Consider the following 24,803-nt stretch of genomic DNA (forward strand, 5'->3'; position numbering starts at 1 on the left):
TGCGTGCGCCACTTGTGGAGTGGGCCACCCCGCTTCTCGATGTGTCAAGCGGCAGGGGGTTGGACCCAGCCCTGCCCCCGGTGCCAAAGGTCTGGGTAAGTGAGGTGGTTAGTAGGGCAGCCACTCCCATCAGGATCGCAGCGATGCTTCCATCGTTGCAGAGTTACCCGGTGGGAGGGGCTGCGTCGCTGTTGACGCAGGGCTTTACTGAAGGTTTCCATATCCCGTGTTCGGGGCGGGGTCTGGTGGGGGGTGGGGTAAATTGCCCATCGGTTAAACGGTTGCTTCAGGTGGTGAGGGACAAGTTGCAGGCCGATATTGTCTTGGGTCGGATTGCCGATCCTTTTGAGTCTCCTCCATTTCTGGATTTGGTGCTGTCCCCGTTGGCGGTCGTACCAAAAAGGGAGATGGGGAAGTACCGGTTGATCCATAACCTTTCGTTCCCGGAGGGTGACTCCATGAGCAACTGCATTCCCAGGGAGTTGTGCATGGTTCGGAATGCCTCATTCGATTCTGCGGGGCGCGTGGTCAAGAGATGTGGTCTGGGCGCATTGATGGCCAAGGCTGACATAGAGTCTGCGTTTCGGTTGTTGCCAGTGCATCCGGAGAGCTTTCACTTGCTGGGTTTTTGATTCAGTCAGGCATTTTATTTTGATAAATGTATGCCGATGGGTTGTTCAATAGCATGCGCCTATTTTGAAGCATTCAGTTCCTTCCTTCAATGGGTGGTGGGAAGGCTTTCCGGGTCGCCGAACATTGTGCATTACCTGGTCGATTGTTTGTTTGTCGGTAAGGTGGGCTCGTGCAATTGCAAGAATCTGCTGCACTGTTTTCAGGAGGTCTCCGGCGATTTCGGGATCCCGCTGGCGTCTGGCAAGATGGAAGGTCCATGTACAAAGTTGGTTTTTTTGGGGATCGAGGTCGATTTTGTTGCAATGGTGTCGTGCTTACCTCCGGACAAGGTTGATCGGTTGCGAGACTTGGTGCGCAGGGCTTTGTATCGGTCCAAGTTGTCCCTCCTGGAGTTGCAGTCATTGGTGGGCAGCCTTAATTTTGCATGCTGGGTAATCCCTATGGGTAGGGTATTTTTAGGGAGGTTGGCGAGTGCCACGTCTGGAGTTAGGAAGCGCCATCATCGGGTTCGCGTGACTGCGCTGCTTTGTGAGGATTTGCGCGTCTGGAACAAGTTTTTAGTCGATTTTAATGGGTTGGCGTTTTGGCAATCTGATCCCCTGTCAAATCACGACTTGGATCTGTTCACCGATGCAGCCGGGTCAGTGGGTTTTGGAGCTTACTTTCAGGGATCATGGTGCGCAGCTGGGTGGCCGGAGGCGTGGGTGGTATCTGGTGTCACAAAAAACATCACGTTTTTGGAATTGTTTCCGATCGCAGTGGCGTTGCACATTTGGGGTCCTCGTTTGCGGGGCAAGAGTCGTGTTCTGGTGCGACAACATGGGCGTGGTGGAGGTCATCAATAAGAGGGCGGCAAAGTGCCTTTTGGTATCCGAACTGTTGCGGGAACTGTTACTGCACTGTATGACATTAAATGTGATCATATGGGCTCATCACAAGCCGGGTGTCGCTAATAGTGTGGCCGACTCTCTTTCTCGTTTCAAGTGGGAGTTGTTTCGAGAACTTGCCCCGGAGGAGGACCCATGTGGAGCTTCAGTGCCGTCTTTCCTTTGGAGATTTGGTTCCCTGAAGCCTGGAAACTGCTGCGGGCTTCATTAGCCCCCTCCACGTGGGCAAGTTATGTTGGCAGTGCCCGTAAAGTGGTGGCAATTTTGTCTTCTGAGGGGGGTCCTGTCTCGGATGTCTCGCCATTGTGTTTTCTTGAGTATGCTCGGTTGGAGAGTCGCTCCAAGGCTGTGGTGAGTAGGCAGCTTTCTGGGTTCTCGTTCTTCATCCAGGCCCACGGGTGGGGTTTTCCGATGGATCGGTTTATTGTTCGCCGGTTGTTGATTGGTTGGGCCAGAGAGGTGGGGCGGAGGATTGACAGGCGCCTGCCAATCACGCATGACATTTTGCTGCAGTTATGGGACTCTCTGCTGGGTATTTGCTCATCGCAGAATGAAACGGTCCTTTTTTGGGTGGCGTTTGTTTTCGCTTTCTTCGGGGCCTTAGCCCAGTCTGCTACTAGTGTGGAATTTCCCGGGATCCTGGCGAAGCATGTGGTGGTCACTAGTAAGTCAGTTGTAATATGCATCCCCTGGTCCAAGACCGACCGACAGGGCAAGGGTCTGTCGGTCGTGCTGCAAGCGGTTCCTGGCTTGCGTTCTCGTCTGGTGGCTAATGCGGTGCGGTATTGTCAGTGTCGAGTATCGGGGTCTGCGCAATTTCTGGTTCACGTGGACCTGCGTCCATTGATGAAGTACCAGTTTGAGATGGTCCTTCGTTTGGCGCTAGCATCTGTTGGTCTGGATGTTCGCTGCTTCGGGATCGGGGCAGCGACTTCGGCGACGTCCGCCGGGTTACCAGAGGGTGTGATCCGGAGGATTGGTAGGTGCGGTCCGATGCGTACGAGGGATACGTCCGTCCTGGGCCTTGGCAGTTTTGAGCAGTACCTAATTCTTGTTTCTTTTCAGGTGAGGAATCTGCTGGAAAGTCCATTTGGATTATTGGGCATTCATACACCTATTGGGCTCATAGGCACGCCTGCGGACGACCTTATGGGCCCCTCTTGGACTTGCACCGCAGGGGGGTTCGGGTCGAGTTGATTCCCTGTGTGCGGCTGGGTCGGGAGCGACTTGGTCAGGCGCTGGTGATTCATTTGGGGGGCAATGATTGGGGCAAAATGTCCAGTCGACAGTTCATCAGCATGGTCTGGAAGGACCTGATGCTGGTGTCCATACTGTTGCCCACCACTGTCTTGTGTTGGTCGGATATAATAGCAAGGCCTTCTGAATCGGAGAAGGTGATCTGGTGCAGGAGTAGGGCCAAGGCTAACCAGCAAATTGGCTCATGGCTGGTACTGTTGGGGGGCCGTCGTATTCAGTATGATTGATCATGGGGGAAGGTCACGGGGCTGTTTGGCAAGGGCAGGATTCATCTTTCGTTCATCGGCATGGATGGCCTGAGCCGCTACAGCTTATATTTTTGTTATCTGTTAAGATTGATTCCAGCTACAATTTGGTAATGGTTGACAACTGGGGCAGTTGTCGGTTGCGGGCTCCTTGCTGGGAGGCAGCGGGGGTCCACTGGCCTGCCTCCTTGCTGGTTTGTAGCGTGGGTCTGCCGGGTTCGCTCCTTGCTGGTAGGTGTCGGGGGTCTGAACTTGGTGTAAGGGCTGGAAGGACGAGCTGTGTGGCTGGTGCTGATAGTCTTGCTGGGGGAGCGGCGGATGGTTGGGGATTTTGTTGCTTGATAATTGTAATGTTATTTGCAGGGCTCAGGCCTCCATGTTGTTTATTAAAGCTGCGGCCCTGTTAACCCAAACTGTTGTCTGTTGTATTATTGAAATGTAAAAGGGCGGATGTGAGCGAGTGATGTCCTGGCTGCCCATATTAATGCCACACTTGCCAAAAAAATCTGTGTGGAAAAATCAGTATGGGTCTCATTACATCAGCCCCTGAGGAAGAGTTACAGTTAGAAAAAGATGGTTACTGTAAGAAGGGGAAGGAGCTTGCAGCTGTTGCTCTGCTCTTGTAAACAGTGTAAAAGTAAAACAATATGGGGTAGATTTTCAAAGGGTTACGTGCATAACCCTCGAAAACCTACCCCAAACCCCCCCTGCGCGTGCCGAGCCTATCTTGCATAGGCTGCCGGCGCGCGCAAAGCCCCAGGACGCGTGTAAGTCCTGGGGCTTTCCTGGGGGGGGGGGCGTGTTGGGGCTTCTTGGGGGGCGTGTCGCGGCCAGCGGGTCATCAGAGGCGTTCCGGGGGCATGGCCACGGCCTCCGGACTAGCCCCTGGACTGGACCATGGCACGCCGGCGGCCGGCCCAGCGCGCACAAGTTACGCCTGCCTTGGGCAGCCGTAACTTGTGCAATAAAGGTAGGGGGGGTTAGATAGAGGCGGGGGGGGGGGGGGTGGTGGTGGAAGGAAAGTTCCCTCCGAGGCCGCTTCAATTTCAGAGCGGCCTCGGAGGGAATGGAGGCAGGCTGCGCGGCTCGGCACGCACAGGCTGCCAATTTTGGGCAGCCTTGCATGCGCCAACCCCGGATTTTAACGGCTACGCGCGTATCTATTGAAATCCGGCGTACTTTTGTTCGCGCCTGGTGCGCGAACAAAAGTACGTGCGCGCGTAGTTTTATAAAATCTGCCCCTATGTCTTTAGGAACAGAAAGTGGTAACAAATAAAAGAACACAATATTGTTGAAGTGTGAGTGAGTAAAAGCATGAATCAGATTTTGTATGTAAGGAAATCCAGAGGCAAGATAAGAAGTGAAGTCATAGTTAAAAATAATTAACTGAATAGGGACACATGACTCGGCTAAATCCATGAGAACAAGCTATGGTCAGTCACCATCGCTTCCTCTTGAAAATTTTCAGATGAGCTTTTTGTTGAGTTATTTATTTATTTGATTTATATTCTACTTTCGGTTTGTCAAAGCAGATTACTTAAGACTGTGCTGCGAGTCAAGGGTGATATGTTTTTATTTCTCAGTAGTTAGAAAAGAAAGATTAAAAAATTAAAAAAAAAAAAAAAGAGAGACTGGCTTAAAAAAATGAATGAAAGAAACCTTTCTTTACTAAAAGACTTATTTGTCTTCCAATAATGACTTCCTTCAGACCTTAGATGAGGTGGCATGGTAAACTGGTAGCAATTTTCTAAGGAAAAATGTCATGCCTCAGCTGGACATAATTTGCAAATTTGTGAAACCAGGAGGCCACCACTAATTGCCTTTTTACAGATTTGGAAAGGACTTTGGTGGTGGGAAGGGAGATATAACAGGACCAACCAGAAAACTGACCCCTTTTGCTTTTCTGTTAGATTGCTGACAGGTCTATCCAGTAAAGTGCGGCCGCGTTTACCCCGCTCCTAACCCGCGTTCTACTCACTTTCCGGCCGCGTTAGCCCTTCCTGCAATCCACAACCCCCTTTAACCTACCCTTACCGCGTCCTAAAATCCCCGGGCAACCCCTTCCGCACGCGGCATGTATATTGCATGTAAACGAGCGAATTAGCTATTCCCTAGCATCCAGTAACCCGCGCCCCGACTATCACTATTTTACCCTGCCGTTTTGCCGCGCGTTTAACCTGCTAACTTACCGCCTTCCCTTACCCCTGTGTTAGAGGCAGGGGTAAGGGTAGGCGGCAAACTTTCCCCCAGCCCCCACTCACCTGCCCTGGCCGCGTCCATGGATGCTGGTCTCCGGGGCAGCCCCAGTCCTCTCCCCTCCTCCCGAAGCAAAAAAAAAGCGAAAAAAAAAGTTGCAAGAGAGAGAGGGGAGAGGACGGGCAATCCTACGCTCGGCGACTTAACTTTTGCAGCCCCCCTCCGGACATCGTGGTTTCCCCCGTGCCAGTCCCCTCTCCCCTCCTCCCGAAGCAGGGCGCGAAAAGCAGCCTTGCTCCGGGAGGAGGGAAGAAGGGACTGGCAGTACGAAGCGGCGAAGCGACTTGAGGGGGCTGCAAAAAGTAAGTCGCTTCGCCGCTTCGTACTGCCAGTCCCTTCTTCCCTCCTCCCGGAGCAAGGCTGCTTTTCGCGCCCTGCTTTGGGAGGAGGGGAGAGGGGACTGGCAATCCCGACTTCCTGGTATCTGTCATTTCAAATGACATTTGAAATGACAGATACCAGCGTGGCTGTGAAGCGTTAGGCCCGCGCACCCAGGATTCTGTATAGGCGCTCTATACAGTAAAATGGGTTGCACAGGCCTAACGCTTCACAGACGCTTCTTAGACGCAGCTTGCATTTGCAAGCTATTTACATACAGGATCGAGCGGTAGGTGAGCTGCACTGTGCGTGCGGCAACCGTGGGTGCGCCGGGCACTAACGCAGCTCTTCCTACCGCTCGTTACTGGATAGACCTGTGAATAACTCTAGGATAGTGGTATCTTGTATGGTTTGCACTCTTATCCTAGACTAGAAGCACTAGGCATTTTTCCTTTAAACACATTATGGCAGTAACGAACACATAGCTGTGACTGAATATTTCCATCAGTGTTTTTCCCAAATTCAGGGTCGTTCCTTACGTTTGACTGATCTATTTTGAAAAGAAGAAAACTTTATCCCCCAGATAAGCAGGATTGCAAATTATAACATAGCAGGCATTAGTCATAATAAGATGTTCATGGAAGACTTATTTGCTAACTAGTTTTTATTACAGTCAGACTACAACTTTGAGTAAAAATAATTACAGTAGTATTTTATTCCCTAGGAACAAATGCCAAATATGCTTTTTCATCCATATTGGAGATGTAGACAAAAAGTATCAATGTCCAGACTTAATCCTCTTTGATCAGCTATTGAAGCAAGGAAAAGTGTGTTCATCAGAGAAAACCCAGTTCTTCTCTCCATAGGTTGTCTTTTCTCTTAGGGGCGGATTTTCAGAGCCCTGCTCGCCTAAATCCGCCCAAAACCGGGCGGATTTAGGCGAGCAGGGCCCTGCGCGCCGGTGAGCCTATTTTACATAGGCCTACCGGCGCGCGCAGAGCCCCGGGACTCGCGTAAGTCCCGGGGTTCTCCGAGGGGGGCGTGTCGGGGGCAGGCCCAGTCGTCGCGGCGTTTCGGGGGCATCGGCGTTTTGGGGGCGGGTACGGGGGCGTGGCTACGGCCCGGGGCGGTCCGGTGGCGTGGCCGCGCCCTCCGTACCCGCCCCCAGGTCGCGACCCGGCGCGCAGGAGGCCCGCTCGCGCGCTGGGATTTACTTCTCCCTCCGGGAGGCGTAAATCCCCGGAGAAAGGTAAGGGGGGGGGTGTAGACAGGGCCGGGCGGGTGGGTTAGGTAGGGAGGAAGGGAGGGGAAGGTGAGGGGAGGGCATTAGAGGATTCCCTCCAAGGCCGCTCCGATTTTGGAGCGGCCTTGGAGGGAACGGTGGTAGTCTGCGCGGCTCGGCGCGCGCCAGCTATACAAAATCGATAGCTTTGCGCGCGCCGATCCAGATTTTTAGCAGATACGCGCGGCTAAAATCCAGCGTACTTTTGTTTGCGCCTGGAGCGCAAACAAAAGTAGGCCTATTCGAGGAGTCTGAAAATCCGCCCCTTAGACTTCTTCCTGAGCAAATGAGTTTATCTGCAGACTAATATTGTATTCCATATTTGAGCATGACTGCTTTCAGTGCATAAAGAAGCAAAACCATAACTGAAAGCCAACAAGAATAGCATGAAATGTTCTGACAGTTTAAGGCAGATCTTAAACACAGCTAACAGGTCACTACACAAAAACTCCAGTGACTGCCCAATGCAACTTCATAAGTGCACATAAAAAAAAAAAGATGTTCCCAAATTATGAAGGCCATCACTTGTAGTTGGTTTTAGCTTTGTTTTTATTGAGACATATTGATAAATATAAAAGAACAAGGAAGTGAATTATTTTGCAAAGAATATAGTGCTTTAGGTGTGAGATACACAGCATTTGAAAATGTGATGAAACTACAGACGTGTGCAAAGTGAGTGGCAAAAATATAAAACTGCAATGTTTCTTAGATACTTTGTATAGTAAGTGAATTCCTGTACAACTTTGCAGAAAGATTTATTGTATCTGGTTAGAAGCAGTCTGTGACAAGGTGTACAGAAGAATTTGTAAATTTGACAGGAGCTACAATATGAACATTTCTGCTACAGCTCCTGGAACTGGATTGAGACTAACAACTCATTTTACATAGGCCACCTTTAATAAGTCTGTGCTGATTTGAGCTGGATTTCAACCTGTCATTTAGAAGTAAAAAGCTATATAAATTTGTGACAATTACCCCAGTGAGAAGGTGATCATTTTGGGGATACACTGAGATCCAGGAGTTCTGTGTTTGTCTATCTTGTTAGTGCAGCTGTTGCTTCCATGTTACAGGCAGAATTGACCTTACCATGAGTGAAGAGGTCACTCCTTTCCTGGATCTTGGGGCACTCAGCTCAAATGTTTTTCCCTCCTTCTAGGACCACAGGCAACTTGACTCAGATTTCTCTTTCCTTTTGCATAACTGGAGGCCTCTGTGTTTATTTTTACTTTTCATTTTTTCAAGTTCATTGAACATTTTTGTCAAAACTATTTCTCAGTGATATCTGTGTCATCTAGTGATGTCCACACACAAGCCTACATTTCTGTTAATCTATACATGTGGAAACTTGTGAAAAATTGTAGAAATTATTTTTTTGTAAATTGTTGTCTCTGCTTCCAGGATTGGAAAGGGAATATCCCAGCACCATTTTCATTGTCTCTCTCTGATGGCCCAAGGAGGGGATTTCAGACTAGTGCTGGCTACATGACTGAGGAGCTTAAATACACTTGGGCAGCACTCATTTTTATAAGCCACTGTAACATTCACTGAATAGACCTTTTATTTTTGTTAATTTTTAGGCAAATCATTTTTTTGTTAGAATTATGGCTCTTACTCTTTCCTAAAGCATATCAACTATGTGTGTGTGGCAACAGGAAGTGGCTGAGAGTCTGCATACATGCTTTACTTCAATTACATTTCTAAAACAAATAGTGAGTTCTTCACTACCTTCCCTTCTCCATGCTTCCCCACCACCACCCCTCCATTAGTATAAAAAAAAAAGCAATGCTATCCCTCCCATGTTTGTTAATTCTCATCTCTCTAGCCAGAAAAGGTGACTAGGAAAAACGGCGCTGAGGGAAAAGGAAGAAGAGAGGCCGGCGTCAGCTTTTTGGAGTAGTGGCAATGACATCGGGCTGCAACCATGCTTGTGTCGCGGTCCTCTGACAACGATGCTGGCAGAAGACACATGGGCCGCGTGTGCAGCTCGATGGTACTTCGGAGGGGAGGGGGGCGCACCTCCCCAGACTAGATAGCGCTGGTCATCCAGGCTTGCATTCCAATGTGTGTGGGCCCGCAGCTAACACACACCCTCCTCCCCTAGACTGTAACCTTAACAAAACGACACCAATACTTTTATGGATGAAGAGGCTGCAGCTTTATTTCTAACATCAGTAACATGACAACTACTGTACTTGGCACGAGCCACTAACTGCCAACTGACACCAACCATGTCACCTGTGCTGCCCGCCCTATCACCTAGCAAGGCAGCCCATCCAGCCCGGCCCACCCGACGTGACCACCAAGCAAGGGGGGCCCATCCAAAAGCCTACCAATTGGACCTGGCCATTCTTGCCCCCGCCACAGGCATGAGGTAGCACCACTTGCCTCCCTAAAGCTGCCGCCTCTTCAATGTAGGAAATCATCGAGAGCTTCATGTATTGCATTGTTAAAGAGGTCATACCCAATGTCCGAAAGGTGGATTCGGTAGACCTATACAAGCCTTCCAAAGATTGCCTGCCTAGTCATGCAATATATGGCATCCACCTAACCTCTGGGCCCATCGCCCCACCTGTAGGTTAACCTTTTTGCGACCTCTTTTCCATAGCTTGTTGTCGCAGCATTTTAATCGATGAATGATATCGGACCACATGAAGCATGTGTTTGGGAACTATGACATTAATTCCCACCAATCATTCTTTATGCATTGTAACAGCTAGATACACGATGACTTCCCCAGGTGGTTACCGCCTAGATGCTCCGGGTACTTATTTTTGAAACAATTCCCATTTAGCCCTTGACAAGGCATGAGCATTACCATTATGCACCCCCAGGACACGACACGCCCTTATCACCATGTTCAACCGCAAGCTAGTTAACAACCTCCCTTAATAGTTCAGCTTCTCTATGGCACTTGGCGGACTGTCTGTTTAAGACTTGGACCTCTGATATGTTATCGCACTAGAATATTAGGTGCTTGGTTCTTAGCTTCTCTCCCCATATGACCAAGGCGACTAGAATGGGAAACAGCTCCAAGAATGTGACATTTCGTGTCAGACCTGCTTCCACCCAAGCCGCCGACCATTGTTCTGCCGTCCAAGATCCCTACCAATACACTCCGAAACCCCAACCTCCTGATGCGGAGTATATGCCTAGGTCATGATTGGAAATGGGGGGGGGGGGGGGGGTGTCTTGCCATATAGATATACCATTATCTTTGCTCAGTAAGGCTAGCCATAATGCCAAGTCATCTTTTATGGACTGAGTAATTCTAATGCGGTGATTCGGGCGACCTACTCGCATGGTGCATGCGATTAACCTCCTCAAGAAAGCCCTCCCCATGGGTATCATCCTGCATGCAAAGTTGAGGTGCTGATGAGGGATTGCACTTTCACTAGTGGCCTGAATTTACAATCTTAAAATGCATAAGAAGCTTTGTTATATCTCCAGCATGTTCCAGTGTTGTGTGTGCCTGGGCCCATCTGCTCCACTTGGGTGATTTGTTGCCCTGGCGCGATGATGTGCGAGCGCTGCTGCCAACATCAGGAGCTTCTTGATTTGCCTGAGCCACAGGCCAACGTCCTATACACCCCATGACATGAAGCGATTCTCCTCCATCTTGTCCCTGAAATGCTCATCATAATTAAGCCATGCCCATCCTTCATATTCTCTATCTGCTTCGAGAATGGTATTGGCATAGATAAGCATAGGGCCATATTGTGATGGATCGTCATGTCTGACTATCCTTGAAATCCTCAAGAATGCTCTCGTCCAATTTACTATATTTCTTGCTATTGGCTTATCCAAATGTGTCACGTGATCATGCTTATCACCTTTTTTTTCATTAGCCCTGCGCCGACCTTCCAAGATTCTGAAGATGTCTATGTATGTCCTTTTCTTGATTTTCTTCCTTAGCTCTTTTGGGATGCTCTCCCATAGCTGCAACAAAGTCATCAATGCTGGGGGTCCCCTGTTCGCCTCGCTCCTGCTATGTCAGCCTTGTCTTAGTTATCCTCTGATGATGAGTCTGAATTGGATGTCAGAGGAATTGTCCAAGCTGGAATCAGATCAGTTTTTGGTTCTGGATTTTCTCTTCCTCTTGACTGACCTCCTGGTTTTTTTGCCCTTCCCTAAACCTTGGTTCTTCTCTGAAGCCCCCGCAGCTGCACCCTTGTTAGCCTCACTTGCACTAACTCTGGGATTGGTCATGGGCATCTCTGCTATCTATTCACCATCTTGCCTCCTTTCCTGTGACATCTTCTCCGGGTTTCCCCTCGCTCGATGGTGGTGAAGACAATGTATCAAGTGGGTTAGTCGCTTGGTTCTTTGGAATGGTCCCTGTTCCCATAGCTGGCTCGGGCCTGTTGGCTAGTATGGCAACTGGAGTTTCGGCACAAGTTTACACTGGCATGCACCAGCCTCTCCACAGTTGTGCCATAGGGGCATAACCGGTGATGCCCGCTTGAGTTGTATAGAAATCGGGACACCATGGTGGTTGCACCATATTGCCTTGTGCCCAGTGATGGCTGCCTGGCATGGCTGCAAATGAGTTACTGAGAGTCCAATTCTGCATATTGGGGGAAACGGGGCCCATATGGTCACTCGTTCCCATTACCAGCCCAGGCACATATGTGGTGTGACTGTGGGACCCTGCCCGCAGTCACACCACATAATGAGGTACAAGACCTTGGAATTCAGATAGACGAGAAACTCACTATAAAAAGGCATATAAGCAAACAAATCAAGTCATGCCAAGTTGAGAATTCTACATCGGCTAAAATCACTATTAACTATTCAAGACTTCCGCACTGTCTTACAAATATTTATATTTTCAAACTTAGACTACGCAACTCCCTTTTACTAGGTTTCCCTGCAAGTCTACTAAAACCACTACAATAACTTCAAAACGCTTCAACAAGACTCCTTCTAGGGACAAGAAAATTTGATCACATCACCCCCTCTGATAGCCCTGTACCAGCTTTCTGTACAATTCAGAATTCATTATAAAGTGTTATCCCTAATTTTTAACATCATCAACAGTATCGATCCTTGCCTACCAGGAGTAACTGTACAACTCTATACACTACAAAGAGTCCTAAAATCACAAAACAAAGATCTTCTAATAGGTGAGTGTTCCGAGTGGAAGGTACTAACACAAACAAGAGACCGAATGTTCGCAATTGCAGGCCCTAAGCTTTGGCACTCTCTTCCAGAACCATTACGGCAGATAACAAAGAAAGAACTTCAAGCGTGAACTATGAACTTGGCTCTTTAGAAAGGCATTCAAACTACTGTAAAGTAAATTGTAATAAACCTGATAACTGCACTGACTGTTACCAAGATAGTGATGCTCAAATCTACATAATATAATGAATGACTGAAAAGTATTACTAGTAGGATTAGTATCTGTTGTCATTGAGATATAGACCTAGAATGAATTATAGTGGGTTTAAGTCCACATTTCAGAAGTCACATGCTTCCTACCTCAGGGAACAGTCTATTTCTTCCTTCCGGTTGGGTAGCATGGTGACTTTCTGAAACGTGGACTATGTTGGTTGATCATCTTCTCCCTTTTGGAAATTCATCATGATATCCAGACAAGCGCTCACCATAGTTACTTAAGATAAGTGTGTTTTCACTATTTTTCACAAAATGTAAAAATGTTAGGATGCTACCTGCGGGCTTAGCCGCAAGCAGTTCTTCACCTTTCGTGGCCCGGAGGCCACCGACAGAGTCCATCTCCATGCAGCCCAGAGGCCGCTGCTGTGGCCTTTCCCTGCTGTGGCCTGTCCGATCCCTTCTGCCTTTGCAGCATTGTGACGCTGCTGGGAAGTCCTCTTCTGCGGGAGGAAGCCACCGCCTGCTTTCTCTTTTACGTGGCAGGGACGCCGCTGATGCAGCCTGCCTTCTGGATTCTCCATAGGCGTTGGCACACACCTCTTCAGCACTTTTAAAGGGCCAGTGGCAGGAAAAGCCCCGCTGCCCCATCTGATGACATCATCCACCCTCGCCTGGTTCAGCCCTATAAAAAGGGTTCTGCTTCAGTTCCTCAGGGCCTTCATATCTGGTCTTCACAGTGGTCTGGGGTCTTCCTTCTGCTCCAGGTCCTCCATGGTCTTCCTGTGTCTTGATGGCTCTTCATTCCATGTTCCTGGTCTCCTTCGTCTTGATGTTCCTGGTCTTGTCCCTTGTCGGAGCTCCATCGTCGCTTGTTCCTTATGTTCCAGATGTCCTGGCATCCAGATGTCTCTGATGTCCAATGTTCCAGTCCTGATTCCGTCAACCTCATCTCCAGCTCTTCGTCCAGTTCCCAGGTTCCTTTGTTCATCTTTCCTGGTGAGCCACTGTCGTGGTCCGTGACCAGCCCATGGGAGGCTGTGTAGGGCGCCTTGTGGCACAAGGCCTACCTTCTTGTCTTCAGCACAAGCCTCCAGTAGGCTCCTGTTTTTAATGCCAAGCTTCTAAATCCTGAGTCTAGTATCCTGTCCCGGTCTTTGGAGTCCCTTGTGCCTGCTTCCGTCCATGCCCAAGACTCTGCCAGAACCTGCTGTGCTTCAGTGTGGTCCATGACCAGCCACCGGCGGCTGTGTAGGGCGTGCCCCTGGTGCAGGCCTTTCCTGAATCTTTGTCATGTCCTGGCTTCAAGTTCCACTGCATCATCTGGAGTCTGCTTCGCTTTCGGCGTGGTCTTCAACCAGCCATGGGCGGCTGTGTAGGGTGCGCTGCAATGCAGCACTTACCAGGTACTTTCTCCTGAATCCTTGCCTGAGATCTCCAAGCATCCTGAAACCTTGTCTGAATCTTCTGAGTAACCTGAAACGGTGTCTGAGTCCTCCAAGTATCCTGAGTCTACATCTGAGTCTTCTAGTTCCTGTCTCATCTTGTTCCTGCCTTCAGCCTCTGTCTGGCCTCACACACTTGTCGTTCCCAAACGGCGGGTCCAGAAGGGTTATCGAGTGGCTGGAGGGCTACTCTTTGAGACCAGCATTGCATTGCTGGGTCTCATTGGTGCATGTAGATCCAGTGAAGGCCTGAGACTGCCTTGTTCCTGTTCCAGACGTTCCTTGCCTTGTCTTCAGTCCAGCCTTGCTCCTGCTCTGCCCGTGCTTTTACTCGCTCACCTCTCACGGTGTGTCTTGGGGCTCCTCTCTGAGCCGCACCGTGATCCAAGGGCTCACAATCTCCCTTGAGAAAGTGACCGCACCTCTGCGCTCACAACAAAATAAAGCAGGAAGGAGGCATAGACAGATGATTAAATCGACATTCAGGCATTGAAAAAACATTGCAGTAAATACTGCAGCAATAATTAAGCCTGTAGATATGAAGGTCATGCCTTTTTCCCATTTAAGGAACAGATATAAAATATTTTGATTGGACCATCTTGGGTACAGTGATTAAGGAAGGTTTATCTTGGTTTTTGATTCTTAAGAAATATTAAAACACTTCAGTTCAGTATTCACAAATGAAAACCCTGGAGAAAGACCATTGCTGGGCAAGAGTGAGTGGGTTGATACAGTGTATCTGGATTTTCAGAAGGTGTTTTACAAAATCCCTCATCAGGAAATTAAAAAGTCAGAGGGTAGGGAGGTAATGTATTGTTATTGTTTGAAAGGTTTTGGGTGGACCCTTTGACACTGTGGCAGATGACCTCGCCCACGGGAGGAAGTCCAATGAGGGGCCACAGGTCAGGCTCAGCTTTAGGACATACAACACAGAATTATCTTTTATTAAACAGAGTTGAGAAGCCACCAGCGGTGGCAGTAGTGAGTAGAGATGAAGCCCGGCTGGGTTTGTAGTTCCTCAGTATACTGGAACAGCGATCCCTCAATAGCTGTGCTGTAGTGGAGAGGAAACTGAGATAGTGAGTACAGTGGAGCATACACAGGGTTCTGGTACAGAGCCTCATTAGTTGATTACTCACACAGGGGTTTCTCCTGGAAGGTAGCACAGAAGCTGGAATAGAGGCAGGCCCTCGAGGAGTGAGTACCTGGTTCCAGGGAACAGCTCTGAGAGAATATAGATGGTAACTCACTGATGGTGTAGGCAGCGGTTTCTTCCAAGCAGAAGTGAGCTCAGGCAGCGAGTCCGGGAACATGGGCCCGCGAGGAGTGAGTACCGGTTCCAGACAGCAACCTGAAAGAAAAGAGAGAGAGGCCCCCCGAGGAGCAGGTACCCCGAATAGAGTAAGTCCAATTAAGGAGAGGCAGAGTAGCTAGGTACGGAGAGTGAATCCCATCCATAAGGAGTCCCTTCACCTTGCTAACTCGATTAGCTAGCAAATAAAAGTAGGCTTTTGTATCCAGGATGCGTGACGTCATCACAGGGGGGACGTCCCTGAGGTTCGCACCAAAGAAGGAATAAGAAGCAGGGCCATGTGGCGCGTGTGCCCTATGGTACCAGAACAACATGGCGGGGTGCAGTGCCCAAGCCGGACCGGGGACCAGACGTCCATCAATCATGGGAGGAGTCGTCAAAGAGGTAAGGAGGGCGGAGTGGAGACGTCGTGCAGCGACAGTTGTAACGGACTATGACACCTCCCCACCTGCAGAGACCTCCAGCGCCCTGTTCAGGATGACCCAAGCCATCTCACTGCCATTCTGACTATGTCTGTGATACAGCTTTCTATCCTCTAGAAGCCCTCAGTGAACTTAGCCACCTGTATTGCCAAGCTCCTCCTCCCTGCATCACACCTAGATTCCAACCCTACATAAACTTGTATCACCAGTATATAGGGATCACCAGTACATGAATCACCAGTATATAGGGAGGAGGAATAGCCTAGTGGTTAGAGCAGTGGACTATGAACCAGGAGACCAGGGTTTGAGTCCTGCTGTCGCTCCTTGTGACCTTGGGCAAGTCACTTTACCCTCCATTGCCTCAGGTACAAAAACCTTAGATTGTAAGCCCTCTGGGGATAGAAAAATACCTACAGTACCTGAATGTAAACCGGTGTGATATCTCAATTGAGATCAAATGTCAGTATATAAAAATAATAAATAAAATAAATATCAGTGCCTTCTCATTGAGTCACTCTTGGCTCTTTGACCTGGCTGCTGCTCCTTGCTTTGCCTTGTGGCCTATGGGCCTTCTTGTGATCCTCAGACCTTCTGCTATTTTATACCCTGTCCTGTGGCCCTCGGGCCTGCTTTCATTTCTTACCTGCTCTGTAGCCTCGCCAGGCCTCTGTTTACTGGCCTTAAGATTTTATGCCTAGGGGCCTATGTCCCTTCTTTACTGTTGCCTTCTGGCCTTTGTGCTCTTTGTTCTCTGAGGTCTAGTTCTGTCCTGCCCAGTCCTATCCTTAGTAGTCTTTCCCTGTCTTGCCCCACCCTGTACTTAGTTCTAGTCCTTGACCAGTTCCAGCTTGTCTGGGTAGCCCCTTGGTCCAGACTAGGACTTATCCCTATGCTTGCAGTGGGGAGCACCACATGAGAAATTATGTTTACTAATATGATTTATCTTCGTGTTCGTAGCCTGAGTGGGGGATGAGACAGGGTCCCAGTCACCCTGATACCACAATTCTGTCCCCTTTCCAAAACAGCCTCTCATATGTGGCACCACAGACCAGATAAAATCACCACACCACACTAAACAGTAGTTAACCCTTTTTACTCGTATTGTATAAGTAGACAGTAAATTCAACCAGAACATTAAATGGGAAAAGTACAGTAGTAAAGTATAATATAAATTTGCAGTTTTCTTATTTTAAATCAAACAATGCAAAAAAAAATACTGTGTATGGCCTGTTAGCCAAGGTAACAAAACATACTCACATTGATAGTAAAAACAAAAAAGGAACATTAATAGAGAAAGGTTGAGGACAAAAGCAGTGAAGTACACCGCTTTCAAAAACGGACTTTACCCATGAGAACTAAAAAATAAGAGGGGGGGGGGGGGGAACAGATCCACCCCAATGTCACCAGTTTTGGACAGGGCACATCCTTTACAAACACAAAATTGTGTGAAAAAAATAAACAAGAAAATTAAGTAGTCCCTCTCGGTGGTGGAGCTGGTTAGATGACGAAAGGAAACAAAATAAACCTTCTCCTTCCTCTGCTAAGATACATTGTGCAAAGTTTAGATTACTTAACTCAGTCTCTTAGGAGGCTTTATCCAGCCATGGGCTCCAGGGCCTGAATATCTCTGGAAAGGAAATCTCTCAGCTCCTCTGTCTCTTGTTGAGATTTTACATGTAGCTCAGAAAGCTGTTCTTGCTTCATAGCTGTCTCTCTATTTCCTCAAAATGCAGATTTCTGTCTCTCCCTCTCAATAATTAGCTCTTCAGGAGAAGAACTCATTACAGGTGTGCCAGATGTACTCCTCTCTTCCTAGCTTCAACTTCTGGCCGTCTTTGCCCCGCAAACACGGACAGAGCCAGCCAAATGCACCTTTTCTACCTTAAATTGTCTCCCAGCATTCCTTTGGCTTCCTCCTCTGCTGGCTATGTACTGCTGATCTCTAGGAAGGCTAAACAGTATAGTCGTTTTCCCACCTTGTTAACACTGAATGCTGGTTCTTGCAGAACATTTGTCATTCACAGGAGAGCACACAGGCTTTATGCATTTTTATATTCCTTCACCTTGGCTGCGATGGCTTGCAGTCTCTGCAGGATTGAAAAACCATTTTTGACACATAAGTGTGATGGCAGGAACCTGGTTTATAGTAGCTTGCTACATCTGCATTCAGTCCCAGTTCTTTGTCTTGTCCCTGTACCCATTACTTAGGCCAAACCTTAGTCCAGCCTGTCCAAGCCTTGCTCCCATTTATACATCCTTGCTCTTGACTTACCATGTTATACTGTCGCAGTAAAGATCTACTGGCCCCCAGAACCTAAGAGCTCAACCAGTGGGGGGGGGGGGGGGGGGGGCTATTTAGGCAGAAGACCGGCCCTAATCCTGCCCAGCATCCATCCTTGCTGGAGCAATGTACCCCCAGTCCAGAAATCATGACATAATGAGAAGGCCAACGATTATCCTTCAGGGTGGCTACAGGACCCATAGCCCAGTTGGTGAGTTAGACTTTAAATTTTGATGTTCCTGCTTCTGATTTTATACTTCATTTTGTCAGTACTATCTACCAAGTTTTGAACCCCTCACACTACCTAGACTGTTTTGATTGCCCTTTTCCCAACTTTAAATGGTGGGCGTGTTTAAAATGTTGGGCTAATAAACCTGAAACTGTAAATTGCCCATAACAGCTGTGGTGCCCCAAAGCTTGATAGCGAGCTGAAACTTCTACTTCCTAACTATTACGGGAGTGCTAGGGAGCAATCCCGATTCCGGGGAGAGTTGTGTGCCCTTGGACCATGGCGCGACTGCAGAGAGCTCTGTAGAAGCACCGAGGCAGGCGAGACGTATCCCAGCACAGGCGGACAGGCTGAAGACCAGGGACTTGGGCCTCCGCTGAATCTGACGCATCAGTAGAGACCCAACAACACAATGCTGGTCTCTGGGGTAGCCCTCCGGCCACTCGATAACCCTTCTGGACCTGCCATACGGGAACAGCAAATGTGTCAAGACATGGTCGGACAAGGACACTGAAGACATGGCCAGGCGAAACATGCGGCAAGAAAGCAAGGCTGGGTCATAGTTACATCAAAGTTTAGACAAGGCTACATCAAGGTTCAGGCAAGGATTAGGCAGGGCTGTGGCAAGAGGAGGAAAGATGACAGCAAGGTAAAACTCAGGATGGAGTGGAAATCAGATTGCACGCTAACTCACACAGCAGGAAAGGAGGCTTCAGTGGCTAGGAAGGCCCTCAGGCTATCCACTGTCAGCACAATCCACCAGAGGCTAGGCAAAGCTGGAGCCCAAGACATCGGAGGGCAAGGCTTCAAAAGAGAGGAGCCGGAAACAGAGGATGCTGAAAGGCAGAACATCTGGAGACTAGATGACGTGGTCATCTGGAGACAAGGACATCGGAGAAAGCAAAGACAAGACATCTGAAGGCAGGTTCAACTGGGGTATTCAAGGCAAGGACATCAGGACTTCGGACCCCCAAGGCACTCAATGAAGAGCAACAAGGAGGCACTGAAAGACAGAACATCCGACCATCAGGCCTTCCGGACTTTGGACCTGCTGGGCACTCAATCAAGAGCATCACTATGGCACCAAAGGACAGGACAGCTGAACGTCTACTGACAAGGACTACTTCAGAGAAAGACATCTGCGAACAGGGCAACAGACAGACATCAGGAAGCAAGGTCATCTGAAGACAGAGAAATCTGTGGATGAAGACATCGGTAAACTGGAACATGGGATCCGATGAGCGACCAGGACATGGAATGAGGATGAAGACAAGGATCAGGAACCACAGAGGAAGACAAGGGAATTCCCATGAAGAACAGAGTGCCTTGAAGAAGCGGAGGAGGACATCGGAGACTCCTGGATCGAAGAGCTAGAACAGAGGATCCAGGAGCAGTCCAGCTCCACAACTGACTCCTTGCGAAGGCAACGAAGGACTGGAAGCTGAGCCCTTTTGTAGAGCTGAAGAGGAACACCCAGGATGACATCATGAGGAGGAGCCAGAAGGAGTGGCCCTTTAAATCCTGAGAAGAGGCACAGCCCCACGCCTAAGGAGGCAGGACCAGGGTCAGCAGCCATGCTGTTATTATTTAGGAGAGTTGTGGGTGGATCCTTGGACCGATGGCAGATGACCACGCCCCCGGGGGAAGATCCCGAGAGGGACCACCAGTCAGGCTCAGAGTTAGGAGACAGACACACACTAGTTCTTTTATTAAACAATATACTGAACCACCAGAGGTGGGGCAGTAGTGAGCTGGAATGCCTGGCTGGGCTGTAGTCCCTCAGATACTGGAACAGCGATCCCTGGAGGCTGAGCTGTAGAGAATCTGAAATATAGTGAGTAGGCAGGGTATGCAGAGTTCATGAACAGAACCTGATAGTAACACTCACACAGTGTCTCATAGAAGCCCAGGAGCTGGAATGAAGTAGGCCCTCGAGGAGCAAGTACCTGGTTCCAGGGAAAGCTCTGAGAGAGCGATGGTAACTCACAGATGTAGCAGGCAGTGATGACTTCCAGGCATAAGTGAATTCGAAGAAGTCTGGGAACGATGGCCCTCGAGGAGCGAGTACCGGTTCCAGACTGCAATCTACAAAGTAAGAGAGAGAGCGAGGCCCCTGAGGAGCCGGTACCCCTGGTAAGTCCGAGGAGGCAGAGTAGCTTGGAAAGTCGTAGCGAGTCCGTTGCCATTCCTTGCTAACTCACGTTGTTAGCAATTCAGAGACCTTTAAATATCTGAAGCGGATCACTTCATCTCAGGGGGACGCCCCTGAGGTTCGCGCCACTTCTGGTACTTGAGGCGGGGCTGCGCCGTGCGCACGCCCTTAGGCATCAGGTCAACATGGCAGATTGCAGCGTTGGGCCGATCCGGGGACGCCGGACGAGGACGGCCGAAAGACGCTGCGACAGCCAGCTTTCCATCAACCCCAGAGGGAGTCGCCGATGCAGTAAGGTGGGCGGAGTGGAGACTTCGGGCAGCGATGGTCACAACAGCTGTGAAGCAGGCCCGAGGCGTCTCCTGTCGCGAAGAGAGGACTGCAGCTGGAAACTCCCCACGCAGGGGAGGAGACGGCGTCGGTGGCCTCCGGGCCGCAAAGAGGAGCTCTGGGGCGGCTCACTGGCTGCGAGAAGAAGAAGCTGGAGGCAGCACTCCCTGCCATGGGAGGGCCCAGGCGAGAGTGGCTCCTTGTCACAGGGGCAGGATGAAGGCAGCGGCTCCAGGCCTTCTGGCCACATGGAGGCACAGTGGCAAGGCTCGCCGTGCAGGAGCAGACTGTGGACGGTCTCCAGACCGTGAGAGAGTGGCAGCGGCAACGATGGAGAAGTCAGTGAACTCCAGGCCACAAGAGGACGGTGACGGGAGGGCAGCATCATAACACTAACAATATCACAGATCCCAACGTCTTGGAAGTGCAAAAAATGCTCAGCAAAAAATTCTCCAATATTCCCAGAGTGTTTGAGATGTGGCTCTTCTAACCTAACCTGATGGATATGTCAATGTTTCCCTGGCTATGCGCCTTCAGACTGAGCCTGTCCTATTTGCTGTGCAACTAATCTAGCTCCTATGAAAGCCAGAGTACATTTAGAAATAAGTGAACTCTGTCAAAATCAAAGACAGGCATTGCTAAAGAGACAGATGAAACATTTCAGAAGAAACTTACTTTAGGACCAGAAAAATCCCCAGCATATTCTGGCACTGCATCTAAACAGACCGATTTAAACTAAATTACACTACCAATGCCATCACTGCTTCCCCAGTTATTACAAGTCTGTAAAAGCAAACTATGTCCTTTTGCAACCTGTTAAAGGGAAGCACAGCCTAGACCCTGAAAAATCAGAGACTTGTATTGGCCCTCTGAAAGCCACGGCTTACCAGACTAATTTGAATACCACAGAGTACAACACCCAGTTAACTCAATGGACCTTAAAAGCTGCAATCAGAAATTGCAACATTAATTTAAAATCTGCTTCAGTAAAGACCAGTCCAACTTCAACTGCAAACACCCAAGGGAGTTCTAAACTCTCACCTGTTACAGGGGAAATTGCTGCCAGATCCAGCCACAGCAGGCAAGAGTTGATGAACGTTTCACATAATTTTTCTTTAGAATCATTATAACGTAGTAACCTAGTAATGAGAGCAGAAAAAGACCAAAATGGTCCATCCAGTCTGCCCAGGAAGCTTCCCTAGATAGCAACTGCCACTCCCACAGAGACCTTCCCACAAATGCTGAAGGACTCTGCCTGCCTGTTGCCTGTTGAAGAAGTTCCCAGCACGGGAGTATTGAAAGCCCCAGATCCCCTGAAACACACAGGTAACCCAGTTAACTCTCATTGCACAGCTAAAACAAAAACAATTTGTTCCTTTAAGTCTAATTCCTTACCTGTAAAAGTACAACTTGTTTCTGAATCCAACCCAGAAGACCAAGGGCAAAGGAAGATCCTAAATCCTGCTGCTCTGTCTCTATCAGTAGAAATCCTGGCTCAGAAATATTTAATAGAGTCATCCGGGGAGATTCCTCTGTCATCAGCTGCAATCAGTCCACCTTTAATGAGGGCAGCTTTGAGATCTAAGAAAATTGGTTGTACCTTTTCCAAGCCTGTTTTTCCTGGATTCTCTCTGCGTGAATCAGACCCAAAGACCACACTCCAATCCTACTGCACGGAATCCAGTCCAGCCTTTTGTTTCCACCATGCCTACTTCTTCTACCCCATAGAATTCCAGTGCCTCTACTCAGCCCATGAACGATGCCATAACATCCTCAAAGCTGTCTACCCACCCTATGCTTCCTTTTCAGCCTGAAGGGACAGTTACACCAGTCCAAGTGTCATCGGACTCAGCTACATCTCCATCTCCATCTCAAGAGAAGCTCAGCCTTTCTACTTCACTTTAGGAAGGAAACAGCCCAGCAGCGCCTTCACCGGGAGATTGTAACCCGGCTGATCCATACCTGAAGTGCAGCTCAGCTCAGACAAGATGCTTCAGGGAGAGCCTGCAGTCGCTGTCTTGCTCCCGAGGGAGCTGGTTTCTCCAGCCACATCGTGGCAGGACTCCAGTCCTCTAATCAGCAGCCAGAGGGAAGCACTGTCCACATTGTGCGCCCAGAGCCGGAGGGAGGCGCACTTCACGCACTGTACCCAGAGAGGGATGTTCCTCCAGCCATCAAGCCATACACCAGACGCGGGTCTTGTCACTCAGCCACAAGGACACCCTGCATTGGTGATACAGTCATCGAAGTATCCTGAGCCAGTGGCTTCATACTCCACTCATCCTGTAACAGTGGTTCATCTCTCCACTCACTCTGTGCCGGTGGTCCAGGGTCCAAGAGATAATGAGCCAATGGCCTTACCTTCCAGTCACCCTGTGCCAGTGGTTCTGCTGTTTGGATACCCCCACCTCTAACCCAGGCACCCTAAGCGGTAGATTTTAAAAGATGTGCGTGCGCACATGGACGCGCCAATTTTATAACATGCGCGCGCTGGTGCGCACATGTTATAAAATCTGGTGGTTGCGCGCACACGTGCACCGGATTTTTCAATCCATACGCACATGTGCGGGCGGCGCACACGGGGTGGGGGGCCGTAAATTTTTGCAAATGATATGAGGCGACGCAATCGCCCTTTCCCTAGTTCCCTCCCAGTCCGCTCCAATTAAGGAGCGGACTGGGAGGGAACTTCCACACCCCCCTACTGAAACCCCCCTCCCTCTTCCCCTCTCCTCCCCACCCCCTAAACCCCACCCAGTGACTTACATTTTTTTTTGTTTTACTACTTACTGCTCCCCTGGAGTAGAAACAGTTTGCGAGCGCCGGCCGACTGCCGGCGCTCGCTTCCCTGGGAAGCCTCCGACCTGCCCCATCCCACCCTGCCCCCAGCCCCCGGCCCCCAGCCCACCCCTTTCTCAGGGCCTGGCACTTGTGCGTGTATCGCCAATTACGCGTGTGGCTGGGCCCTTTTGAAAATGCGCGCGGCACGCACAGAGCTTGGGCACGCGCGTAAGTGGCGATTTTTACGCGCGTGGCTGGTTTAAAATTCAGCTGTAAATGTGCAGAAGAAGGTGCTATTCTCAATACTACATGCCCAAAAGTGGGCACTGTTCCTGCTACTATGTACCCAGAAGAGGGTGCCTTTCCAGACGCAGTTTTCCCAGAAGAGGGCTCTTTCAGAGTCTGATCATACGGAAGGGGGCACTCTTTCAGAGGGGGTCACCTGCCCAGATGTAATTTTGTTCAGGAGAGGCGCCTTTCCTGATAAACAGCTTTCCAGCCAAGCCTCGCCTTGTCACTTCATTCAAGCCTCGGCTTGTCTACCCCCATGGAAGCCTCGGCTTGTCTACCCCCATGGAAATTGGGACCCAGGAGGATGGGGTCTTAAAGAGGGGAGTACTGATATGATTTCATCTACTGTGCAGCCTCATTGTACCCTAACTCTGATGACGAACGCGCATCCTCACCTGCAGTGGCCTCCAGTGAGCCCTGTTCCGGATGACCCAAGCCATCTCCTCACTGCTGGCCTGGCTATGGCTGTGATACAGGGGTTTTGGTGGGGGGACGGGGTGGGGGGGCAGTGTTACAAGGGTCTACAGACCCTTGTGCCCTAGGCAGACCAATGTAAAACTACCCCCTTACAGTGGGATATATATAGATTGTTAGCTTAGTCCTTTTAAAAGAGTATCTCTCTCTCTCCCCCTGCCCCCCGACTAGTGCCTCATCAGGACCAGTAGTAAAGTTACCTGCATAACCTTTGCACATTACACACACTGGGTGATATTGAACTACTTTCTCTACCGATATTGTAAATCACACAAACATATAAGAGAAAAGTGCACAGTTTTATTATCACAACATTTTTTAACAATTTTGGAAATGTGTCCTAAAATACACATACATTCACACACACACATCCATACTCTAAAAACACCACGCAAAATACAGGAAGATAGTAAGCCATAAGGCCTATACATCAATATTTTTCATTAACCCAATACAACATCATGTGTCAGTACTCCCTGTGGCTTTTATATAACACTTACAACTCTATACCCGGCTTATGCCCATTTTTTCAAGCTATGAATATCAAACTGAAATACTGAAACATGGCTATGTAATAATTTAAACCACTTAAATGTTTCTACATATGGCAGACTTCCCTGTATATGCCTCTTCACTTCTGGGCAACAATTCGTATTACTGTTGTGTGTGAGTGTATGTGTATTTTAATTTCCCTGCACCTTGAACAACACAACATTCTCCCATCAACCCAACATGGTTTCAGGAAGCATTTAAGTACTGAAACCCTACTACTCTCTCTTTCCGACACACTTATCAGAGGAACCGACTCGGGAACCTCTTATCTGATTGCTATGCTAGACATCTCTGCTGCGTTTGACACTGTCAATCACTCTATCCT

General features: G+C 49.2%; 1 protein-coding gene across 1 annotated transcript in view; it reads right to left on the reverse strand.

The window, feature by feature from the left end:
* The window catches only part of RNF19A (ring finger protein 19A, RBR E3 ubiquitin protein ligase), a 217,993-nt gene extending 196,099 nt beyond the window's left edge, over positions 1-21,894 (reverse strand). The window contains exon 1 of the mRNA XM_029591803.1: positions 21,779-21,894. The gene's annotated coding sequence lies outside the window, so the exon portion shown is untranslated. The remainder of the gene's footprint in view (positions 1-21,778) is intronic.
* Between the last annotated feature and the right edge of the window lie 2,909 nt (positions 21,895-24,803).

Source organism: Rhinatrema bivittatum, chromosome 2 (genome assembly GCF_901001135.1).
Source record: "Rhinatrema bivittatum chromosome 2, aRhiBiv1.1, whole genome shotgun sequence".
NCBI lineage: Eukaryota > Metazoa > Chordata > Amphibia > Gymnophiona > Rhinatrematidae > Rhinatrema > Rhinatrema bivittatum.